General features: G+C 46.7%; 1 protein-coding gene across 1 annotated transcript in view; it reads left to right on the forward strand.

Annotated features, from left to right (window-relative positions):
* The window catches only part of LOC144771653 (uncharacterized), a 945,479-nt gene that overhangs the window by 368,220 nt on the left and 554,608 nt on the right, over positions 1 to 22,651 (forward strand). Inside the window, exon 5 of the mRNA XM_078656010.1 lies at positions 15,879 to 15,920. The gene's annotated coding sequence lies outside the window, so the exon portion shown is untranslated. The remainder of the gene's footprint in view (positions 1 to 15,878; positions 15,921 to 22,651) is intronic.

Here is a 22,651-nt window from a genome sequence, read left to right on the forward strand (position 1 = left end):
TGGATGCCCACAGGTTTAGGCATTACAAGTTCTGCCTCGTGTTTTATTCCCACAGGTGGAGGGCGGAGTAAACCTGGATGTGCCCTTTTACTACAGGTGACCTGCCCCTATGCTGGCCTGACGTGTGTTCCAGGCCCCTTGTTATGCCCCATGTTAATGAGCAAGCCTTGTTAAATTATTACAGGTGCTCCTGTCTGTTAGGATTTGCTGTGATGCCGAGAAGCTTTTCCTTTACAGGGATCGTGTTGGAGTTATACTGCATGGGGTGTCCTGACGCTAATGTTGTACTTTGCAGTGACCGTCTACTGCTAAGGATGAGAGCCTGAGTTGGCCCCGCCATATTGACCCCAGGTTCAAGGTTAATTTAATCACATTATTTTCCTTTCAGCCATGGACTTACGGACTCAGCCCTTACTTCCCATTTAAATAATCCCCCCTGATACACTTGGCTCTGGTGCCAGTTGGCGCCGTGTTGTGATACCACTGTTTATGCATTTTTGCCTTGCAGGTTGGAGATATACTAAACTACTTACTAATTTTCCAACTCAAACTGGTGTCCTGCCTCTTTTGTGTTGTGCCTGGTGTGTCGTCTGTGGGTACTGCGTGAGTGCTTCACATGTCCTCCGAAGTTTGGCCTGCCCGCTCGGTTCCGTTCTGTGGAAATTTGGTAACCCCATTTCTTACACTCTCAGAGCATAAGGGAGAGAGTTCTACATTCTTCCAGCCAATAAGGAAAAAGCACAAGTTCACATTCTGGCTTTCCTGGTCTTCGGAATTCTAGCAAGCTTGACCTCAGATGATCTAAGATCACGACCTGGGATGTAAGCGTGTATCATAGGATGCAGATAACTAGGGCCTTGCTTGTGAAGTATGCGGCGGCAAAACCAGAAGGCTTTAAACACAATCCTTTGGGACAGTGGAAGCCAGTGTAACTGATTAAGAGCACCTGATGCTGAGGATCTTTTGGGGAGATTTAGTACAAGTCTCGATTCAGCATTTTGATCTCGAGCAGCGACTTGATACTCCCCTTCATGGCTCCAAGATACAGAATATTTACATAGTCCAGTTGGGAGGGTGAGGTAATGAAAGCGTGTACAATAGTTTATCGGGATTTGGTCAGTATTGGGTCTAAAAGGTTTCTTTGGGTTTTGAGAGTGCCGAAGCACTTACCCAAAATTTTGCTAATTTGTTTTTCGAAGGAGAGTTTAGAGTCAAACCATCAATTTCTGTTTGGGTTCCAGCAGTTCGCCCAAGGATGCAGGCCACCAGACAAACGTCCAAATCGATGGAGTCTTTCCTACTACCAGGAGTTCTGTTTTGTTGGTGTTCAATTTTAAACAGCTATTCATCATCCACATGGCGACTTCAGCCAGGCACAATTTAAAACGCTCTGCTGAGATGGTATTAGGTTCCAAAAGATTCACAGTAAGATGGGTGTCATCGCCATACGACATCACCTGAAGGTTATATTTATTAATGATAGTTGCAAGGGGTCTCATGTATATATTAAATAATGTAGGACTCAGAATTGAGCCATGAGGAACTCCTCGAAGTGAGACAAATCTTTCTGACACACATGACTTTTGAGTGACCTGAAAGGATCGATTCTGGAAAAAGGAAATAAACCATTTAAACTCTTTTAAACTCTTTAACACCTATCCCACATTCCTAGAGCCTATAAATTAGGATGTTGTGGGATACAGTGTCAAAAGCAGCGGTTTAGGTCAAGCAATATAAGGGCAGAGGTCTGGCCTTTATCAGCATTCTGTCTGAGAACTTCCTCTGACAGGAGGAGTGCTGACTCAGTAAAGCAGTGCGCCCTGAAACCTGATCGAGAGGGATGTAGCATTCCTTTTGATACAATGAAAACTGTTAGGCAACATTTAACATGTCTCTCAAGCATTTTCACCCAAAAAGGCAGCAAAGATATAGGTCTCAGGTTATCTAAGACAGAGGGATCCAGAGATAGGTTTTGCTTAATGGGAAGTACCATAGCATGTTTCCATTGCTTCAGCACTAAGCATATATTGATCGATTTTGGGGAAAAATAGCAGTAATGCCCAAGCGCAAGATTCTGGGCAGAGCAGGGGCAATGGGTGAGCCTAACTTGTTGGTCAGAGATAGGGTTTTCATTTTCCTCAAAAGAGGGAATGTCAAAATTGATCCAATTGAGCCAATGATCCTTGAGTTTAGAGTGAGCTAAGGCGGCATGGAAATTGATATCTTGCATCTGCTCAATGAAAAGAAAACCTCTCTGTAGAATGTTGCCTTCAATGGTGTCCAAAAAGGCCATCTATCAATGTCTACATTTTCCAGAGCACAAAGTAAACAAGAGGGAATTTTTTAACCATACAACTGAAGCAAAAAGAAAAAATGTCTGCGGCCATGTCCGCAATGTGAGATTACTCCCAGCCTATTGGAGTGCTTCATTGTGTTAGTGTACACATGGGTTATATGATTTCTTTCTAATAAATTAGAACCAAAACCTTTTCCTAAATATACATATTGTGTCGGACACAAGGGTTGGAAAAAAGGTCCTTCTCAGGATCAGTTCGTAGCTCAATATAGTCCACCTCTCGACACCCTCAGATTCCGAGGACTATTTTGGTACAGAGCATTGAGGTGATCAATTGAGGTGAAGGGAAGGAAGGGAGCAGCAGGGAAGGAGACCTGTAATACAAAGAAACATAAGAAAGATCCTATAAATCAGTGAGACTATTGCAATCTAACCAGGTCTCTCTCTCTCTCTCTCTCTCTCTCTCTCTCTCTCTCTCTCTGAATGTACGATTCTCATCTCATTATCTTTTCCAATTGTTATGTGACTCAAATAAAAGCACTGAATAAAACAGGACACAATATTTAATATGTATATTTATTAAGCAGTAGGTTATCAGACTAATGGTGAAACTTAAACCCCCTATTTAGACCATATACCATTCACACATCACAGGGAAGAATCCACTCTCAGAACTCTAGGAGCCCCAGTGAAAATGCCCAGAAAATAACATCATAAGAAAACATACATTTGATGCGCCTATTTCTTTTTTTATCAGTGTTGAATTCATTCCATAGTAGATTTTTATTGAGTCATTTCCTTAACAAATTATAATCCACAAAATGACAAGACAAAATAACTTTTTGATATGTTAATTTGAGGAATTCCATCTCTATAAATGAAATTTGTTGTTAAAGCAACTCATCCATTTTGTGGTGGTTTTCTTTATACTAATCCGAGTAGATTTCACACAACAAGAGAGCCAAGGGAAAGTCAACAAACAGTTGGTGCGTCTGAATGTGGATATCTTTCCACTATCGAGCTGAACGAAAGCTACTTCGGTAAGAATCAGTTATCGACACACAATGCGGATTCTACTATGATTCGGTTCTTTATCTTAAAATACGAGTACTAGGAAAAGAGGTGAAAACAACCTTCTTACCTGACCGGAACATGCAATAACTCTTGTCTGGTGCTCCTGAGCTACGTCTTAAGCAATGAATAATCTGCACTGATACGCAGGCTGGTTAAGCTTTATCTCTTCTGGTTAAAACAAGAGTACTGTAGTGACTTGTGTAATGTTGCGGTCTAGTCTTGCGAGACGGGCACGCAGTGCATGCTGGGATAGTGCGGGCGCAATTTTGGGTGCCGCATCTAGAGGCGGCTGGCGAGTCGCGCTCCCGGCGCTCGGATATAATAAACGTGCTCAAACACATTTAAAGGCTCGGCGGTCATTATTGTTATAGCGCGGCCGCTATAAATTGGCGACGAGCACTGGGACCTGCGCTGCAACCATCTACTCAGCAGTGCAAGCACAGGACCCCAAAATGGTAATTGACATCCCGAGCGCGGCAGAGGGGCCGACCTTGCCACGAGGAGAGAGGAGCATCTGAAGGACCTCAGGCCCTGCACCACAACGTGTGCCTCCCCTCCAACGGAGACAGTGTTCCCCAGCTCCTTAGAGCAAACAGGCACACCTAACACCAGCGCTGGCCCTTGAGACAGCAGGGACATCAACCAGAGGTCAGTGTTGCAGCAGGGTGACCACTGGTCTCCACGTGTATATCTGGTGCCCCCCCTACTGAGAAGCACATGTGCGCCCAAGCCTATACCACGCTACAGGAGCAGGCAGGCGACGAGGTGATTCCCCACTACACAGTGAATGACCAAGGGGAGACATAGCTGCGCACCACTAACCACACGGGACACTACCCGGCAGTCACCAGCAGGACCATACAGGCGTCACCTCACTGCACAGGGAATAGAACGCTGGAGGTCCAAAACCCAAACCGAGTAGGGGAGAGAAACCCTTCACCCATACAAGCAGGCAGGTCAGAGGAGAGACAAGCGTCAGGGAGTCCACCAGGAGTAGCGGCCCAACCGGCCCCACAGCAACGCCACCCGAAGAAAATGTGCGCGCAGTCGTCCTCCCTCACTAATCTAGTCCCCTTCTTGCCTAAAGCCGGTGATCCAGCAATGCCCTGGGAGGACTGGAAGCGATATTTCCTAAATTATCTCTCTGCTCTTGAGGAGGAGGGAGAAGGGGCTTTCTCCAACTCAAGGAGGAAGAAAATACTCCTACACAACCTAGGCCCAGAAGGCATCAGAGTGTATGACAACCTAGTAAAGAAGTTATTTATCAACAGGAGGACAAAGTTCCTAGATCAGGGTGCAAAAGTCACCCATGGATCAAGGTGCAGACAGTCACCAACAAGGGTGCAAAAGTCACCCATGTGTCAAGGTGCAAAAAGTCACCAACAAGGGTGCAAAGGTCACCCATGTATCGGGGTGCTAACAGTCACCCATATTTTAAAACAAAGAAAAATTAAGAAAGAAGGTAGACTAAAGTAATCCTAGGTGTAAAAATGTCCTAATGTGAGAGGGAAAATAATTCTACATCCTCTGTTGCCCTCACACACCCCGGGGGGTGTCATGCTTCATCATCGGGCGTTTGCTCCTCGTAGGGCCGGCGCTGCAATTCCCTACGGGTCCCCCGAAGGGTCACTTTATCGGAGATCTTTTTTTAGGATTGCCGGATGTTGCATGCGGGTGTGTGGGGATTGGGTAAAAGGAGGATAAATCAATTTATGTGCACGTGATAGTGTAAAAAATGACTGACCCTAAAAGGGCCCATTCGGCCTAGGTATCAAAAGTCAAGGCCAACATGTTTCGCGCCTCTGTTGCCCGTAAGTCATTGGCGCTTCTTCAGGACCACAATAATAAACAGTGTAGTGCACGTGCTATAATAAGTAAAGATTAAAATGAGAACCCCCTTAACTCAGCCAGGGCGGGTCTGTATACCCTCAAAGTGGTTACAGCTGCTACATGGAAGCCGCTCCTGGGTAACACCTAGGAAAAGGAAAAACATAGTAAATCACAAGTGCGCATCGATGACATCTTAAGCTTCACAGAATGCCATTTTTATGCACGCATCCTTCCAAACAGAAAATTTAAGCAGACACATGGGACCAGTCCAACGAGGGGCGGGGGCCGCTGTTCAAAAAAGCCCTAGGCTGGATTTACATTTTTAGTGGTAAAGTACAGCACCTAGACTAAGCTTAGGGATTTGTATAGCGGATGGCAACAATGTAACAATAATGTAACGTACCCAAGTCGGCAGCACTATCTACATGTGGAGTTAGTAGATAACCATCAGCATGCTTACCAAGGACTCGTTAAAAGTGCTCCTCCGATAGTAAAGTCAAAAGGACACCCACGTATGGTCGGGCTATGGAAACAAGCTAGGACATATAACAGGACATAAACCACAAGGGCCCCATATAGTCAATAGGTAAAGGTTGTTGGCTTTAAACAAGTGTCTAGAATGTACTTACAATTTTATATGGGTGCTGCCTCTTGTGCACCTACCCCTGACTCGACCAGAGGCTTGCCGAAAGGAAATACAGGCGGCAAACCACAGCAATTAAAGGCTCGGGTCAGGAGAACGGCGATTTAAATAACCGGTGAAACCTCACAGCGTTATAACTCAATGCGCATGTGCAGCATGGCGGCGCCACCGCGCATGTGTATCACTTGGGCATACTAATCCCTCGCTCATGCGCACTCGCTTGATGAAGGTAGAAGGATGTCGTTGCCGGTAATGATGTGCAGTAGCCAGCAACACTAAAAAACATACTCCGGTCAGACACCCTACATCGTCTCGAGTATCACCGTTATGGCCAATGTCCCAAATTCATTCCTGTGTCACACCGAGTGTAACAGTACCATAACTCAGAGTCAATGAACCTAACTCCTAAAACCTCCATATCCCGGGTCAAAAGATTACACTACAAGGATAGGGAGTTGGATCCCCTAAATAGAGGGACTAAGGTGTATGTCCTTACATCTGTAACTACAGGGAAATAGTCAAGAAGAAACATTACTATAAATAATAAGGCTGGGTATACTGTGATGTCGACTCCCACAAACCCCAAGGACCAGCCCCGCGTGCCTGCCAGAAAAGAAAGGAATAACAAGTAATGGAATTAGGTCCCACGGCCAATCAGCCGTGCAAAATATATTAAACAAAGAGGGGGGGACCAAGGAGCTATAAAGGTCCAGTGTCCATGCTCCTAATATAAATCTATTTATCAACAGGAGGACAAAGTTCCTAGATCAGGGTGCAAAAGTCACCCATGGATCAAGGTGCAGACAGTCACCAACAAGGGTGCAAAAGTCACCCATGTGTCAAGGTGCAAAAAGTCACCAACAAGGGTGCAAAGGTCACCCATGTAACCTAGTAAAGAAGACCAGACTCCCCAATGACACAGATGAATTCCAACACGCGCTAGAGGAACTAGACTCCCACTACCGCCCGGTAGTATGCACCGCAATAGACAGATGCAACTTCTTCCAAAGGAAACAAAGCAGCGGAGAATCGATAGAAGAGTACGTGGCTGCGTTACAGAAGTTGGCTGTGACGTGCAAGTTTGGCACACTGCATGACGAGCTCATCAGAGACCAGATCATAATGCACACTACCAACACAGCGATCCAAGAGAAACTGTGGGTTAATGGAGACGCACCCCTCAAAGAAGTCGTGGCTCTCGTGAAGAAGGCGGAATTATCCAAAAGGTGCGCAGAAACGGCAAAAAGGGAGAGCGTTAACAGGACCCTAGTGTGCAAAATATATGACAAAAACAAACAAGAAGGGACACAGCAACAAACATCATCAAGCACGAAGTTTCAGAAGAAGTACCCTCAGAAATTCATGAAAACCCAAAGACAACAAGGAAAAAGCAGAAATACCTGCTACAGGTGCGGAAGTCAGACGCACGCAAGCAACGATAACGTTTGCCCAGCGTTCAGGGCCAAGTGCTCTTACTGTGGCATAATAGGACACTACGAAAAAGTATGCAGGCGAAAACTCAGAAGGACGGAGGTGAAGTACGTCACCGAAGAACCGGACAGAGAGGAGGAGGACCCAGATGAAGAAGAAGAAGACGAAGTCTTGTGCATAGATGACCTAGTCCTCGGAATAGACTGCACCAGATCCCGAAAACCTACATTTCAGATGTCGATTAGAGGAGTACAGGTAAACATCGTGGCGGATTCAGGCTCCGCATACACCATAATTCCACAAGCAATATAGGAGAGAGACTTTGAAAATAGAGATGGGGCACAACTGGTACCCACAGACATACATCCGGTCACGTTCACAGGCGAACCCATACCTATGGTAGGCTATCGGCCACTGATGTTCGAATTCAAGGGAAGAACAGCAGAGGGCAAACTGTATGTCGCAGAGAAGGGACCCTCCGTACTAGGGTGGAAGGACTCAGGAGCTCTCGGAATCCAGCTCAACCCAGGAGGAATAAACCAAGTGCTAATGACTGACACAGCCCTGACATTTGGAGTAAACACATGGAAAGAGGAGTATCCCGAAGTCTTCAAAGGGACCATAGGTCGATTGATGAAATTCACACACAAAATCCATCTCCAGGCTGGAGCAAAGCCAGGGAGCCACAAAGTTGGCAACATCTCGTTCAGGAGCAGAGTGGCAGTGCAGGAAGAACTTCAACACTTGGAAAGGAACGGAGTCATCGAAGCTATTGAAAACGCAGAGTGGCTCGCACCCTTAGTGGTAGCACAGAAGCCCAATGGTAAGGTGTGCCTGTGTGTGGACCTAAGGGAACTAAATAAGGACATAGTGGTGGATAAGTTCCCACTACCCAGGATAAATGGCAAAAAAAGGGAGTCAAATGGTTCTCCACGGTGGATCTCAACTCAGCATACCACCAAATTGCCCTACATCCCTCGTGCAACCACATAGAATCGTTCATCACGCCATTTGGGTGCTATAAGTTCCTCAAAATGCCAGTCGGTTTAGCGTCAGCAGCAGCAGTTTTCCAAAAACGAATACACAAGTTGTTCCAGAAAGTAGAAGGAGTGCAATACTTTGAGGATGACATTCTCATTATGGGGAGATCCAAGGAGGACGACGACACGAAACTGAATGCAGTCCTGACCATACTGGCAAAAAATGGACTCACCGTGGAGTGGGAGAAATGCAGACTGGGTGTGGGATCAGTGACATACCTAGGCCACGAGATCAGCGAAAAGGGGATAGAGCCGAAACAAGCTAATGTGGCTGCCTTCAAAGACGCACCCACACCCAAACAAAAGGAAGATGTCCGCTCCTTCCTTGGGATGGCGGAATTTTACAGCAAATTTGTTCCCCACTTCGCATCCAAAACACACCACTTGCGATAACTCCTGAAGGAAAAGAACGCATTCAAATGGACAAAGGAAGAACAAACAGAATTCGACCTTTTGAAACGAGACATTTGCGCGGCCATTCCCCTCAAGGGATTTGACCAAGCAGCCCTGTCCATATTAACCAAGGACGCAAGCGACAAGGGACTGGGTGCGGTGTTGACACTAAGATCTCAGGAAGGAGAAGTGACCACGATCAGCTTTGCCTCGAGGTCACTAGTACTCGATGAAGAAAAATTCAGCGTGATAGAAAAGGAAATGCTGGCAACTGTCTGGGCCATAAAGCGATTCAGACAATTCTTGTGGGGCTCGAAATTCTTGCTCCGCACAGATCAAAAACCACTGGTGAGAGTCCTGACTTCATGTGGTCATGCACATGCGACAACCCGAATAGCCAAGATGACCTTGAGATTGCTGGACAATGTGTACTAAGTGGAGTATCTTCCGGGCTCCAAGAACAAAGTAGCTGATTTCTTGAGTAGGTCGGCAGCGATGGATCCAGCAACAGATCAAGAACCCTCGGAATGGAAAGACTACTTAGTAGCGATCACACAAGACCATGAAGGGGTAATAAGTGAGCAGGAGTGGGAAGAAGCATATGCCAGCGATGACACGCTGAAGGCTGTCAAGAGTTACGTAACGCAAGGGTGGCCAGACAAGAACCATCTAGACAGCAAATTGAGGATGCTCTGGGAAGTCCGGGAGGAACTGTCCGTCGGAGACAATCCTGTGTTCCTACTAAGGGGAGACAAAGTGGTCCCCCTACAAGTTTTAGTACCCCATCTCCTAAACATACTACACGAAGGACACCTAGGGATCGTGAAAACCAAGGAAAGGGCTAAACAGGCATATTGGTGGCCGGCCATGGACAGTCAAGTGGAGAAACACGTCCGGATGTGTGAGCAATGTAGCCGGGCAGACAAGGCGCAAGTTCTGTTACGCCCCCCACTGGGAAAATTCACTTGTCCCTCCAGTCCATGGGAGATGCTTTCGGTGGACATCCTGGGTCCCATTCTGGATACCAACGGAGTGCCCAAATATGCCATAGTACCAGTGGACAGATACTCCAAGTGGCCTGAGGGGGAAGTATGTAAGGTAGCGGATACAGAGGCTGTTTTATTGTTCTTGACCACCACATTCATGAGGGAAGGTATCCCAAAGGTGGTGACCTGTGACAATGGGCCGCAGTTCACGTCTGCGAAAAGGAATGCGTTCATGGCCCGCAATGGAATCAAAGTCAAACACACCCCAGTTTACCACCCAGCAGGAAACGGACTAGCAGAGAGGTTCAATCGGGTGATCATGGGTTCGATACAGGCAGCGATAAGTGCAGGTCAAGACTGGGAGAAAGAACTCAAACAAATGATATGGGCTTATCGCATCACCCCGACAAACACAGGATACAGCCCTTTCAAGATTTTAGGGGGACGTGACCCCTTCACGAGGGATAACCTAGCATGGAAACAACTCGTCATCCATAGTAAATGGTCTCCGGCGGAGGTACGTCGCAACATAGATAAGGCCCAAGCCTTATACACTGAACACTACAATAAACGTCGGAATGTCAAGGAAACAACTCTGGAGAAAGACGAGTGGGTAAGAGTGACAGCAAGTTCAGCCGACCGCTACAAGTTGTAGAGCCATATGCCAGATCGGCACTATTGAGCGATGGGAAGATATGGTCGCAAGACAGATTGGCAAGATGCAATAGGATCATAAAGTGGGAAGATCCCGAAGGGAAGAGTCTGCCTCCACCTGAAGAAAGCAATACACCAGAAATGTTGCCGTCAAGTGAGATGAGAATGCAAGACCCAAAGTCCCCCGGCCGAGGAAGTAAAGATCTATACACCGGGGAAGAGAGCGAAGCTGGGGAAGTACCTAATCCGTCTACACCACCGAACCTGAAGGCCGATGGGAAGGAGAGAGAGTGGCAGGCAAAGGTGATGGAAGGAGAAGGGCTTCCAGTGAGTGGCCAACGCATAGACGCTACCTCAACACAGACACGAACAAGGTTGGGTAGAAATGTCAAGGCGCGGCCTCTATAACTTGCTGTTCAAATTGTTTTAGCACCAGCACACCCATCCAACACAGTCGTCAAAGGACATGTGTCCCTGCCAATAAAACGGGCCGGGCACATGTGCCCAAGGCCCCTTCTACTCGGTAACTATCTGTGTCTGTGCAGTAATTATGCATGCATGAAGGCCTAGTGCCCTCACAATTACATTGGCTGAGTCCGCATGTGCTGCTGCCCTGCTGGTGGTGGTTGAGGGGAAGAGAGCATTGCCTGTGTCGCGGGCCCCCTGCTACCACTGAGGCGAAAGACGCCGGTGTCAGCGCAACAAGAGAGCCCCCAGAATCACAGAGGGACAAGCAGGCTGTGTGGTCGGCTTATCGCGCCTCTTTCCCCATATAGGTGAAGTGCTAGCTGACCCGCAGGGCGTGCAGTGAGCCAGTGGGGGCAGGAAATGCTGTGTCGGCCCTTTCATGAAATAAAGGAGGGGGCAGGGCGGGAGCCCACCCCGCATTGGACGTACCTGCTGCGGCATCCTCGTATGGTGAGCCCTGATTGACAGGAGCAGTGAGTGGCGCAGCGAAGAATGAGAGTTACGATGAATGGAAGTAGAGCGGAGCATCGGTCTACTTCCTGCCCTACCCCGTGAAGAGAAACCCTGCTCCGGAGGTAAATACAGGGTCCAGGGGAGAAAGGACTGCCGGTGAGAGGAAGCAGTGTCAGCCTATGATGAGGACTACAATCGACACGAAGACCAGGCACCGGAGTCTTTGTGGGTAGCTCCAGCCCCCATGTGGCACGTGAGGTGTGAGAGTGCCTGCTGTGGAGTGGTGGAAGCAATTAAAGAGATTGTGAGCGTTTGTTGACCGCACAGACCACTCATGACAAGCAGGGAGGTGGAAGCACTACACTCCCCGAGATGCTGCTGAAGCCCGTATGATCAACCCTACCCGTAGTAAAAACAAAGCCCACCTGGAAGGAGAGGAGGTGCTGCCAGCCAGTGGGAGGATCTCCTATAGCGTGGGTGAGGATGTGGCCTTTGGAAATGGTGCCCCGCCCAAGGGAGTGGCAGTCCTGTCAAGTATCACGCATTGGGTGTGACACTCACGCATTTCGGTGCGGTGTTCCGCATCACCGCACTGAAATGCTTTGTCACGCATTTGGGACTCGCCAGCTCATGCCACCAGCAGCACCTGTGCACTGCTTCTGCTGTGAGAGACGTGCTGCCAGGTGCGACTTAGTTCATAAATAGTTAATAGTGGCTGAGTCAGTGAGAGCGCGGCAGCGCTAGGTGGCTACATTTACAATGTAACGAGTGGCTCCAGGCTGGCACTATTATTCCTGCCGCGCCACGTGGCTTTAGTACTTTGACCCAGTTGCTGCCAATTAAGAGGGATTCATAAAGGGGGTGGTGATGGACAGAGTATCTGAATTAAGCAGAACACTCCTACCCAGTCAAAAGATCAGGGCTTGATCCATCACCGTTTTTTAGCTCACTGCACCATCCCAGCTCAGAACCTGGCTACATGCAAATTAGTCTGACCCTGGCCCAGTGCATCATGGGAACAGGGCAGACCAAACTACCAAGCCAATTCTTTACTGGAAAGGAAACAAGCTTCCGGGGACCGGTTTCTGGCATTACAGCCGTCTTCGGCCCGGCTTGCTTGAATCCTGATGGTGCAGTGAGCAAGGGACTCACATCTGAGCATACCCTTCCACACTTGTGGTGGCCAAAACGATTCATAAAGGGGGTGGTGATGGACAGAGTATCTGAATTAAGCAGAACACTCCTACCCAGTCAAAAGATCAGGGCTTGATCCATCACGTTTTTTAGCTCACTGCACCATCCCAGCTCAGAACCTGGCTACATGCAAATTAGTCTGACCCTGGCCCAGTGCATCATGGGAACAGGGCAGACCAAACTACCAAGCCAATTCTTTACTGGAAAGGAAACAAGCTTCCGGGGACCGGTTTCTGGCATTACAGCCGTCTTCGGCCCGGCTTGCTTGAATCCTGATGGTGCAGTGAGCAAGGGACTCACATCTGAGCATACCCTTCCACACTTGTGGTGGCCAAAACGATTCATAAAGGGGGTGGTGATGGACAGAGTATCTGAATTAAGCAGAACACTCCTACCCAGTCAAAAGATCAGGGCTTGATCCATCACCGTTTTTTAGCTCACTGCACCATCCCAGCTCAGAACCTGGCTACATGCAAATTAGTCTGACCCTGGCCCAGTGCATCATGGGAACAGGGCAGACCAAACTACCAAGCCAATTCTTTACTGGAAAGGAAACAAGCTTCCGGGGACCGGTTTCTGGCATTACAGCCGTCTTCGGCCCGGCTTGCTTGAATCCTGATGGTGCAGTGAGCAAGGGACTCACATCTGAGCATACCCTTCCACACTTGTGGTGGCCATAACGATACCTTGGCAGGTATGGAGTGGAGAGCGGAGGACCGTCAGGATTCCAGGGGCGGACCTGAATGAGCCCGATGCTCGTCAGTAACGCAGATGTGGCAGGCGAAGAAGAGGTATGGATGCGCTGGTGCTGTAAAGCGTAGTAGCAGCGGGCCTGGCTCCCGGCTCAAAAGAGAAATGACCTGCGGCAAGATGGAAGCTGCTGGGTCCCAGGACAAGTGCTGTGCCACCTAGTGGCAGTGTTGCAGAATAGCATTAAAGAAACAAAATGAACAATAAGTACGCAAGGAAATATCCTGCAACACAGAGAAGGCTGCTAGGGCCCATAATCAAAGAAGGATGAGGGACAAGCAGTTCCCTGTGCTCCAGGAAAGCCGAGAACAGCAGTGCTTTACCCAAGATGACATGCTGGGAAGTGTTGCAAGGAAACTGGCTGGGTGCTGCACTATCTCTTATCCTTGTAAAGTAAGTAAGTAAGTTTATTGGCATAGTTAATTAAAACCATTGCAAAAGGTTACACTATAAAATTCATAATCCATGGTTAAAAACATTTTAAGAATTAGAATAAAATACTGCATTGTGATAATACATGGTCAAGTTACGGTGTTTGGAGTAGTCAATGGGTCACGCGTGCTTGGATATCATGGCGAGATTGTCTCTGCTTGTTTCGGTCTCTTATCCTTGTGAAACACCGGCAGAGGTAGGAAAGCTACCACACTCACAAGCATTTCAGCAGTAAAACCCAGTGCTCCTGCTCAGCAACCGTGCCAAAGAAATAGCATTTCAAGGAGGAAGCAGCTAGTCCCTGGAGAACAGAAGAAGGTACGCTGCATGTGCGCTCAGTTGGCAGAAGCATGCCACCACACGGCACTAGAAGTAGGCAAACCCTCAAGTAGCGATCAAAGAGCCCAGTCAGAAGCGCGCCAAAGACGGACACAGAGCGGATGATTGACCGGACAGGAGCCCGAAAGCACCCTGCAATGAAGAGGGCCCAGGTGGTCACACAGCATGACTCATCCTGTGAAGCTGTCCCTAGAGGGGACTGCAAAGAGTGAGCCACGTTGGTGTGGTAATGAGGCACCCTGAGCGTGCCCTCAAGAGATTATGACCTGCAAAGTACAACTGAACAAAATGAACAATTTAAGTCCCCTTGTGATTATTGTGCTGCATTTTGGATATTCTGAAAAAGTTTTTTGTTTCATGTATCTATACTTTATGTTTTGTCACTTGTAATACCCAGTCACTAGTCACGACCTACACACATTGTATAATCACAGCCTACGTTTTGTATGTATATTGGACAGCATATCAGATTCACTGCAGAAACCAAAGGTCTGGAAAAAAAAAAAATTTAAACATTGAATAACTAAAGACTTATTTATTCCTTTTATTTGTGGTCAGTGTATAATTATTGCATATGTCCTTCATGGGATACTATGACAACATTTATGTATTAAGTACTATGTTGATTTGAATCGTTTTTTCCGACAGAACCATTGTTAATTGTTTCAGTAGGGATGGTAGCAAACTGAATGTTGTTGATGCCGCTTTTACTTATACATATTTTTTTGCTGGACTTTTTCCGGAGTTGAGGGTTTTTGTGTTTTTTATGGCAGAGGTACCTTGTTGGAAGGATCAGGTGTTCTACAATTGGACTCATCTTTAGTTGACTCAGTAGGTCACTTCATCGGAAATATTCGGAATCCAGGTATGAGTGTATCTGATTCAGCTCGAGGGATATTGATTGCTGGCTCTTTGAACAACGATATTTATGAAATTATTTTGTCATTCTTTTTCTCCCTTCTTATCTTCTTTGATATCACTTCCTCTGACAACTTTAATGACACAGTGGGCATACCAACATTGGTAAGCCTAAGCATGCTCAACAAAGGAATTTGCCCACTAGGGCTAGTGCATTTGGTATCAGTGGAACGATAAGTTAAGCCAGACTGCTTTTGAGCCAAGCTACCGTAGGCTTAACTACAGGTTAATTTAGTAAATGATGTGGTAGTTGGTTAGGAAGGGCTAAAACAGTCCCTCAACCAATAACCCAATTTCTCACACAGGGCTATTAAAAATTGAGGGTTATACTCCAAAGAAGGTCATGCTGACCATAGATCACCTTGGTAATATGGTTCAGAACATTTGAGAGACACAAGTGTTTTCTTTGGATTCTCCTGCAATAAAATAGACTTAGCCAATTGTAATATGTATGGTTCATATGGCTGGCACAACCTTCTTGTTGTCAATTAACCTCTTCCATGATGTCAAAAGTGTATTTTGCAGTCCAGTCCAGTCCAGTCCTTTAAAATATACCTTTCAGCTAAAGAATATACATGTGGTTGTGGCTCAGCTACTCAATCAGCTGTGGTTATAAAAAGGTTAACCAGTGGGTCTGAGTTGGTTATAAAACATTAAGTGTGAATGTAATTAATCTATATTCTTTTAATGAGGATGTATGATATGTCTATTTATTTCAGAAAGGTGTTTTTTTTATAATTGTATGATTTTGTTAGGTTAGTTTGGTTGCAGTTCATGTATTTTCCCCTCCTTGGGCCAGTTTGATTGATATTGTTGATGTCAAGCTATATATGTCATGTTCCTCAAGGCAAGATTTTTTATTATATTGATCTGTGATGTAATGTGATGTGCTCTTTCATGCTCCCAAGTAAGGATGTTGCAAACGTGAGATCTCCTCCAGAATAATTACTTTTCCCCTTTACTTTTTATTTATACAGCTTTGTCAAAATCAAGTAGACACGGTCAAGCTCAAACAACGGGTGAGTCTGTATGCATTGCTTCATGTTGAGCTGCCAAGTTAATGTTTTGGAGGGTCTTACACATATTTGCAAGCCATCCCATGTGAACTGGTTAGGACCTTTGTCTACTTCTGATGATAAAGGTTGAGTATAATACAGTATTACCAGGACTCCACTTAAATATAAGAATGACACATTAATACAGTCATTAAACAAACTCCTACTCAACAAAGATCTTATCCAATACTGCAATGGACAAACTCACATCAGAGTCTCCACCTTAAATGCTATCGTAGCCCAAAAATAATAAATAAGCATAAACAACATTCTCTCAATCGACTGGTCAGACCACCACATCATTCTGTTTGACACCTGCCAAGCTGTAGCACAGATCTCGGAAAACCCACCAATGGTGCAGAAGGTACAATCTAATCCCTCTAACTGACTGGGAAGAAAAATGTAATCTCTACTCCCACCTACCACAAACAACCATAATACAGATGAGCTCAATACCCTCTAAATTTTGACGATGAAAACAGCCCTGGGCCAACTAGCCCCCCCCCCTCCAACTGAAAAGGGTCAGAGACCTCAACTCTGAGAGAAGACAAGAGCTACTAAAAGAAACTGGAGAGCTAACCTATCCCCAATCCACCTTTACCAGCTCAGAAGAGAATGCAGGAATTAAAAAAAACACATCCTCAAAAAGAAAGCCACCTTCTTCTGGCATTCCCTAGACAAAGCGAATTAACGCCCCTAGAAACTTTTTAATACCACCCGACAACAAACTTCTAAACCTACCAAAGAAAAACCCCCTGCCTCAAAACTACAATGTGACAACATGGCCAAATTCTTTAATGACAAATTCACTAAGTTCGAGCTCTCCCTGCACTGTCACCCGCAGACTCAAGCCAGCAACCCTTCCCCCACAACAGAGGCAAACCCAATCCAGATCACTCCGTGAGCCCCAAAACTGAGGCCCCTCCGCCAGTAGTTACCAGTATCAACCAATAACCATGGCCCTCCTCTTTACCCAAGAGTTGGAAAGCTTTCAAACCACTCAAAGGGTAGTACTTCTCCATGGCAAGTACCAAATCCAAGCCCTTTTGTCCCTACACAGACCCACTCCCCGATTTCCTGGTAAAAAGCCTTAACCTCACGTTAACCCCTATATGGACTAAAATCCTAACCAGCTCCCTGAATAACAGGCTGATACCCAACTGCCTTAAACAAGGCCAAATCACTCCTCTTTTAAAAAAAAACAGACGCAGACCCATACCATTGCAAGAATTTCAGACTCATCACCAACCTTCACTTCGTAGCAAAAATTCTTGAGAAATATGTCCTCTCCCAACTCAACCAACAGTTGGACTCCAATAATCTACTCGACTCACTCCAGTCAGGTTTCAGGAAGGGATGCAGTACTGCACAAGCTACACTGAATATTACAGATGCCAGTCATAAATCCTTAGACATAAACACATGGTGCATGCTTGACCTCCTATACTTTTAAAGATAATGGGGTAACCCACTAACCCTCAGAACCTGGGTAGGAATGCAAAAGAAAAACAATGGTTCTGTCAGGAATCGAATATAATTGGTTATTACGGTACTTAATACGTATCATAAAATTACATTAATCATCAAATGTAAGAAACACACAACACATCAAACACAGCTAAGTTCAAAAGATGAGTTATTTTTTACTTTGTAGATATATATGAATATAATCGGCTGTCCAAAACATAAAACTGCAATAAAGCACGTGATTGGTGAGTCAATTAGTGACTGGTCGTGATCAGTGACAAGGTGCTATACAGAATTGACATGAATAACACATATTTACAAATATGGACAGTATTTTACAAGCGTGTCCACCATTGAATGCATTAGCCACAACAGGATATAATATTTCCTTATTCTAGTTGAGGAGTTGCGTGGACAAGTTGAACTAACAACAACGATGTTTTGACCCTAATACTTAGTGCAGATTCATAAGCATCTGTGCGGGTCTACATCAGGACAAGGGAGGGTATGACAGCCTAATGACTCAGAAAGTGTACTACTTTGCTTATGTGTGTCCTAATTTCGGAGGTGTCAGCCGACACTTTACACCCACATCAGGGAGTTATATTCTATACAATCATGAGATACTTTCATCACCAGCCGGTGGAATGAATAAAGTGGGGCGTCGCAGTAGTGATCACCAAAAGTTGAATGGTTTCTAGAAGGAGACGTCCTCGTCCATCTGAATCTTTCCTTGATCTTACATTTGATGATTAATGTAATTTTACGAAACGTATTAAGTACGGTAATAACCAATTATACGCGATTGCCAATTCCCAACAGACCCATTGTTTTCCTTTGACCTCCTATACCTATCAGTGACTTTTGACACAGTAGACCATAAGTTACTTTTGAACACCCTGCAACATGAATTGGAGCAGATGGCACTGTTCTGCAATGGTTCACCTAATTTCTGCAAAACCGATCCCAACTAATAAAAGTCAACAACTCGATGTGTAGCATTTCACCCATCACTCAAGGTATCCTACAAGGCTCATTCCTCTCTTCCACCCTCTTCAACATTTACATGGAGCCCCTCACTGCAATTCTGAGAGAACCAAATACTTCTTATCAACTGCATGCTGACAATACCCAGCTCTACCTAGAAATATCCTTTTTGAACAATATTTGCCGACTTAACTCCTCAGCCTTAAAAGTACAAAACTTGCTATCACACAACCACCTCAAATTCAACCAAGAAAAAACTGAACTAACCACGGTCACTCACGACAGGCCAACAATGGATAAATAACCTAGACTCCTTGAACTGCAAGCTTACGCTACCTGACTCTTCCAAATCTCTGGGGATCTCTCTGGACTCACGACTAAACATGAGCTCACATATAAGGTCCACTGCAAAGGGCTCTTTTTATGGCTTAAAACTCCTTAACATAGTCAAGCCCTTTCTACCTCCAAATTACCTGAAAACTGCAAGGCAAGCACTAGTTCTGTCCAGATTATAATATGGAAATGCCACACTCAACGGAGCAGCCAAAGCACGCGTAGCCCCCATGAGAACCAGCCTAAATGCAGCAGGAAAATTGGTCACAGGAGCAAAGAAACACAATCACATTTCACCTGCATTGCATTCCTAAAGTGGTTACAAATCCAAGCACACTGCTGCTTCTTTTTTGTGTCATAAAAGCCATAATTTTATTATTGGTATAAAAGCATACAACAATTGTACAGTATGGTACAGAGGCAAGAGGCACCAAGTAATACAATACAGTGCGAAGGAACACGGGGGAGGGGGAGATGTTGGGCTGCAAAGTAGAGGCCCGTCACACAGGGAATCCAAGGGGAGCCAATGTTTCCAAAGTTGTACACCTCCTTGTATAGAGAGGGTCGCGGGGTCATCTGTCTGGTGGCTGTGCTTAGGGGAAGGGCAGAAGGATTCAATACATCCGGTCTGCATTGGATGGGAGAAGAGATGGTGTTTGCTCCAGATGGCTGAATAATATAGATGAGGAGAGTTGGGGAAAGGAAGGGGAGTGAGCTGGGGAAGGGGAGATCCTCCTTCGATAGAGCACTCTCTGATGGGAGAGGAATGGGGAATACTCTGTATGTAGATGAAGGGAAAGACAGGAAATTACAATGACGGTGTCCCTTTGAGGAGAGGTCTGAGGGGGCGGGAGGGGAAATGTGCGGGGGTTGGGAAACTGGGGAACAGGAGAAGGGAAGGGGGTGAGGGAGATGTGTAGGAATAAATGTATGCTGGGGCAGGGAGAGGAGGTAGGGAGGCGAGAAAAGGGGGGCTGGAAAGGGGCGTGGAAGAAAGAAAACATTGGAGGGAGGAGGTCAGGTCAGGGAGTGAAAAGCAACGGGAGGGATGAAAGAAAGGCCGTGATGATGGGGAGGCAGGAGGAGAAAGCGGAGGGGGAAGAGAGATCAGAAAGGCACGGTGGGATAGGTGTGGAAGGCCTAACTCATAAATGGCAATGGTTGGCTACACAACACGGAGGGACACTGATCTCAGTGCCCGCAATGGCGTACAAAGGAAGGGTGGGAAAGGAGGGATGGCCGTTGTACCCTCCACCTCAGGGGCCTTCTCTCAGGAAAGGGGCCCATGTCTGCTTAAACACCTCATCCTGGTCTTGTAGGTTGTAGATAACACATTTGTGTGACGCCGTCTGTATCATTGCCACTTTCCAGTCCTCCGGTGATAGGAATGCCGACGACCTCCATTGGCAGAGGATACATATCTTGGCCGTAGCAAGGGCTGTGCGAAGGAGGCAGCATTGTGGGTGGGACAGGTCCGGAGAGTCCCCAATGTCATGAAGGATTATAACTGTAGAGGAGAGGGGAAGTTGAAGTGGTATAGACGCTCCCAAAGTGTTCCCTATGTTGGACCAGAAAGACTGGATCGACGGACACTCGCTAAGGATATGAGTGGTATCCCAGCGTGTTTCTGCACATCTCCAGCAGTTAATGTGTGGTAGGAGTCTTGCCCTGTTCAATTTTGTCGGTGTCCAGTGCCAGTTGTGGAGCATTTTGAAGAAGCAAAATTTTAAGCGGGTTTCCATGTGCCCCTATCCAGGGCATCCAGAATGTTAGCTCAGTCCTCTTCCTCCAGGGTGATCTGCAGGCGGGTCTGCCATTTGGCTCGAGGCTGCTTGGAAGAGGCTGGGAGAAGAGATGGCTCGAGAGTACTATGTAAAGCCCCTACATCACTCCCTTGTGGTGGCTCCACATAGCCAGAAAGGCCATTATTGGTGACAATTTTAGTGACCAGGGGCGGGCCCTAGGCAGCATCACAGGCAGTGCCGCAGTTGCAAGTAGCACCAGGCTTACAGTGGATGAAGGCCAAACTCCTCCTGTAAACGGCCGAAGGGTTTGAAATCATACAAGATTTGGTCCAGGGTTTGGATGTCCACCTTCATCCAAGGGATCCAGTGTAGTGCCCGTCCGCCTATATGTATTCCATCATTACTCCATAATAGCGCCTTAGTGTGGCCTGTAGCACAGATTGGCAACTACGTGACTGGGGGATGTGATCCCCATAAAGAAGACTAAGTGCCAGATGTACGACTCTACCAATTTGCGAGTCGCAAATTGCATCCTTTTGCCACTCACAATTTACGACTCACAAATTGGAATGTACAACAGTGTCTCAGACACTGTTTGCGAATCCAAATGTGGTTGCAAATTGCATGCCTCATTAATATTCATGATGCAGGTGCAATTTGCGACACCATTAGCAATGGCTAGCACTGCCAGGGAGGGTGGCCTGCTGGGGTCAGCAGACCACCATGTCTGTGACTGCTTTTCAAATAAAGTGTGTGTTTCCTTACAGGAACATGGGATGCATTTAAAAAAGAAAAATTAAATGTTTCTGTCACATTTTTGAAGCGCAGGCAGTGGCCCCCGGGATCACTGCCTGCTCTTAAAAAATATGTTTGTATCCTTTGGAACCAGCCATATGCAAATAAGTCTTGAACCTGTTCCTTGTGGGAACGGTCCAGCCCGAACTGCCAAGCCAGGTCCTCCCCGGACATGGCAGCATCTTGAGTTGGCCTCATATTGTTGGCTTCGTGGTTGCCCATAGGGTTATGCGGGATTCCATTGATGCCCTATTGTCCGATAAATATATGGGGGCATGGGCTTTCAATTGGGACTTACCCTGAGGGGTGGATTATCGCTGTATGTTCAGGTGCCAAGGTTTGCGGCCAGGTGAGGTACAGGAGAACCAGGAAGTGATCAGATAGGGCGTCTTCCAATATCCTAGATTCTTTGACAAAAGCCACCGATTTCTGGGAGATGAGGAAGTAGTCCAGCCTAAATTGTGCACCATGGACCGGTGACAGGAAGGTGTACTCTTTGTCTGATGGATGGCTGAGACGCCAGTGGTCCACCAATCCATGGTCCAATGCCACATCTCCTAATAAAGCCCTATCTGCGTTGTTGCATTTGTCTCGGGCCCTGTCCTGTCATGGACTGCTTCTTGGGTGAGGTTTCAGTCTTTTCCAATGACATACTGGAGGCCCTGATCTCTACCAGCAGATGGTTCAGCTGTAGAATGAAGGAGCGTTTTGCCCCTGTTGGTGAGTATACCAATGCTACACAGAGGGACCTGTCCCCTAGGTGAAATTTGGCATACACTATCTGCCATCCTGGTCAGACCATTTTTTCACTGTTGGGATAGGCAAAGATTTCCAGATGAGGATCGCCACCCTGCACTTATGGGTCATCCCTCCCTCAGTAGATGGTGCAGCCGCGATGCTGCTATGGATCTGCCCACCCAATCCTGCCACAGCTTGTCGGATTCTAGGTTGACCAAGTAGACTCCTGTAGCAGAACCACATCCGTCCCCCTCACCTGGAGATAAGAGAACACCATTTTCTGTTTAATGTAGTGCGCAAGGCCATTAACATTCCAAGTGAGGATGCAGAGAGGGTGGAAGGAGTACGCAGCAGGATCAGTCATGGTGGTTAGAGGATCCAGAACAATGAAAGGCTGCAGTGGAACTCTGGAGGGCAAGTCCAAGCACAGAGTGGGGGTGAACAGATGAGGCAGAGGATAAGAGTATTGTAGGTTATGCGTGCATTGAGGTGGTATGGTCAGTGGGGGAGCTGAGGGGAGGAGAGAAGTACGGAGGAGGTGCATACTTAGGTGGGGTGGTGGTGGGGGTCAGGAGGGATGGAGCAAGGTGAGAGTTGGGGGAAGGTAGAGGTGGAGAGTGTGGGGGTGGG

This window comes from Lissotriton helveticus, chromosome 8, assembly GCF_964261635.1.
Source record: "Lissotriton helveticus chromosome 8, aLisHel1.1, whole genome shotgun sequence".
In the NCBI taxonomy this organism is placed as follows: Eukaryota; Metazoa; Chordata; class Amphibia; order Caudata; family Salamandridae; genus Lissotriton; species Lissotriton helveticus.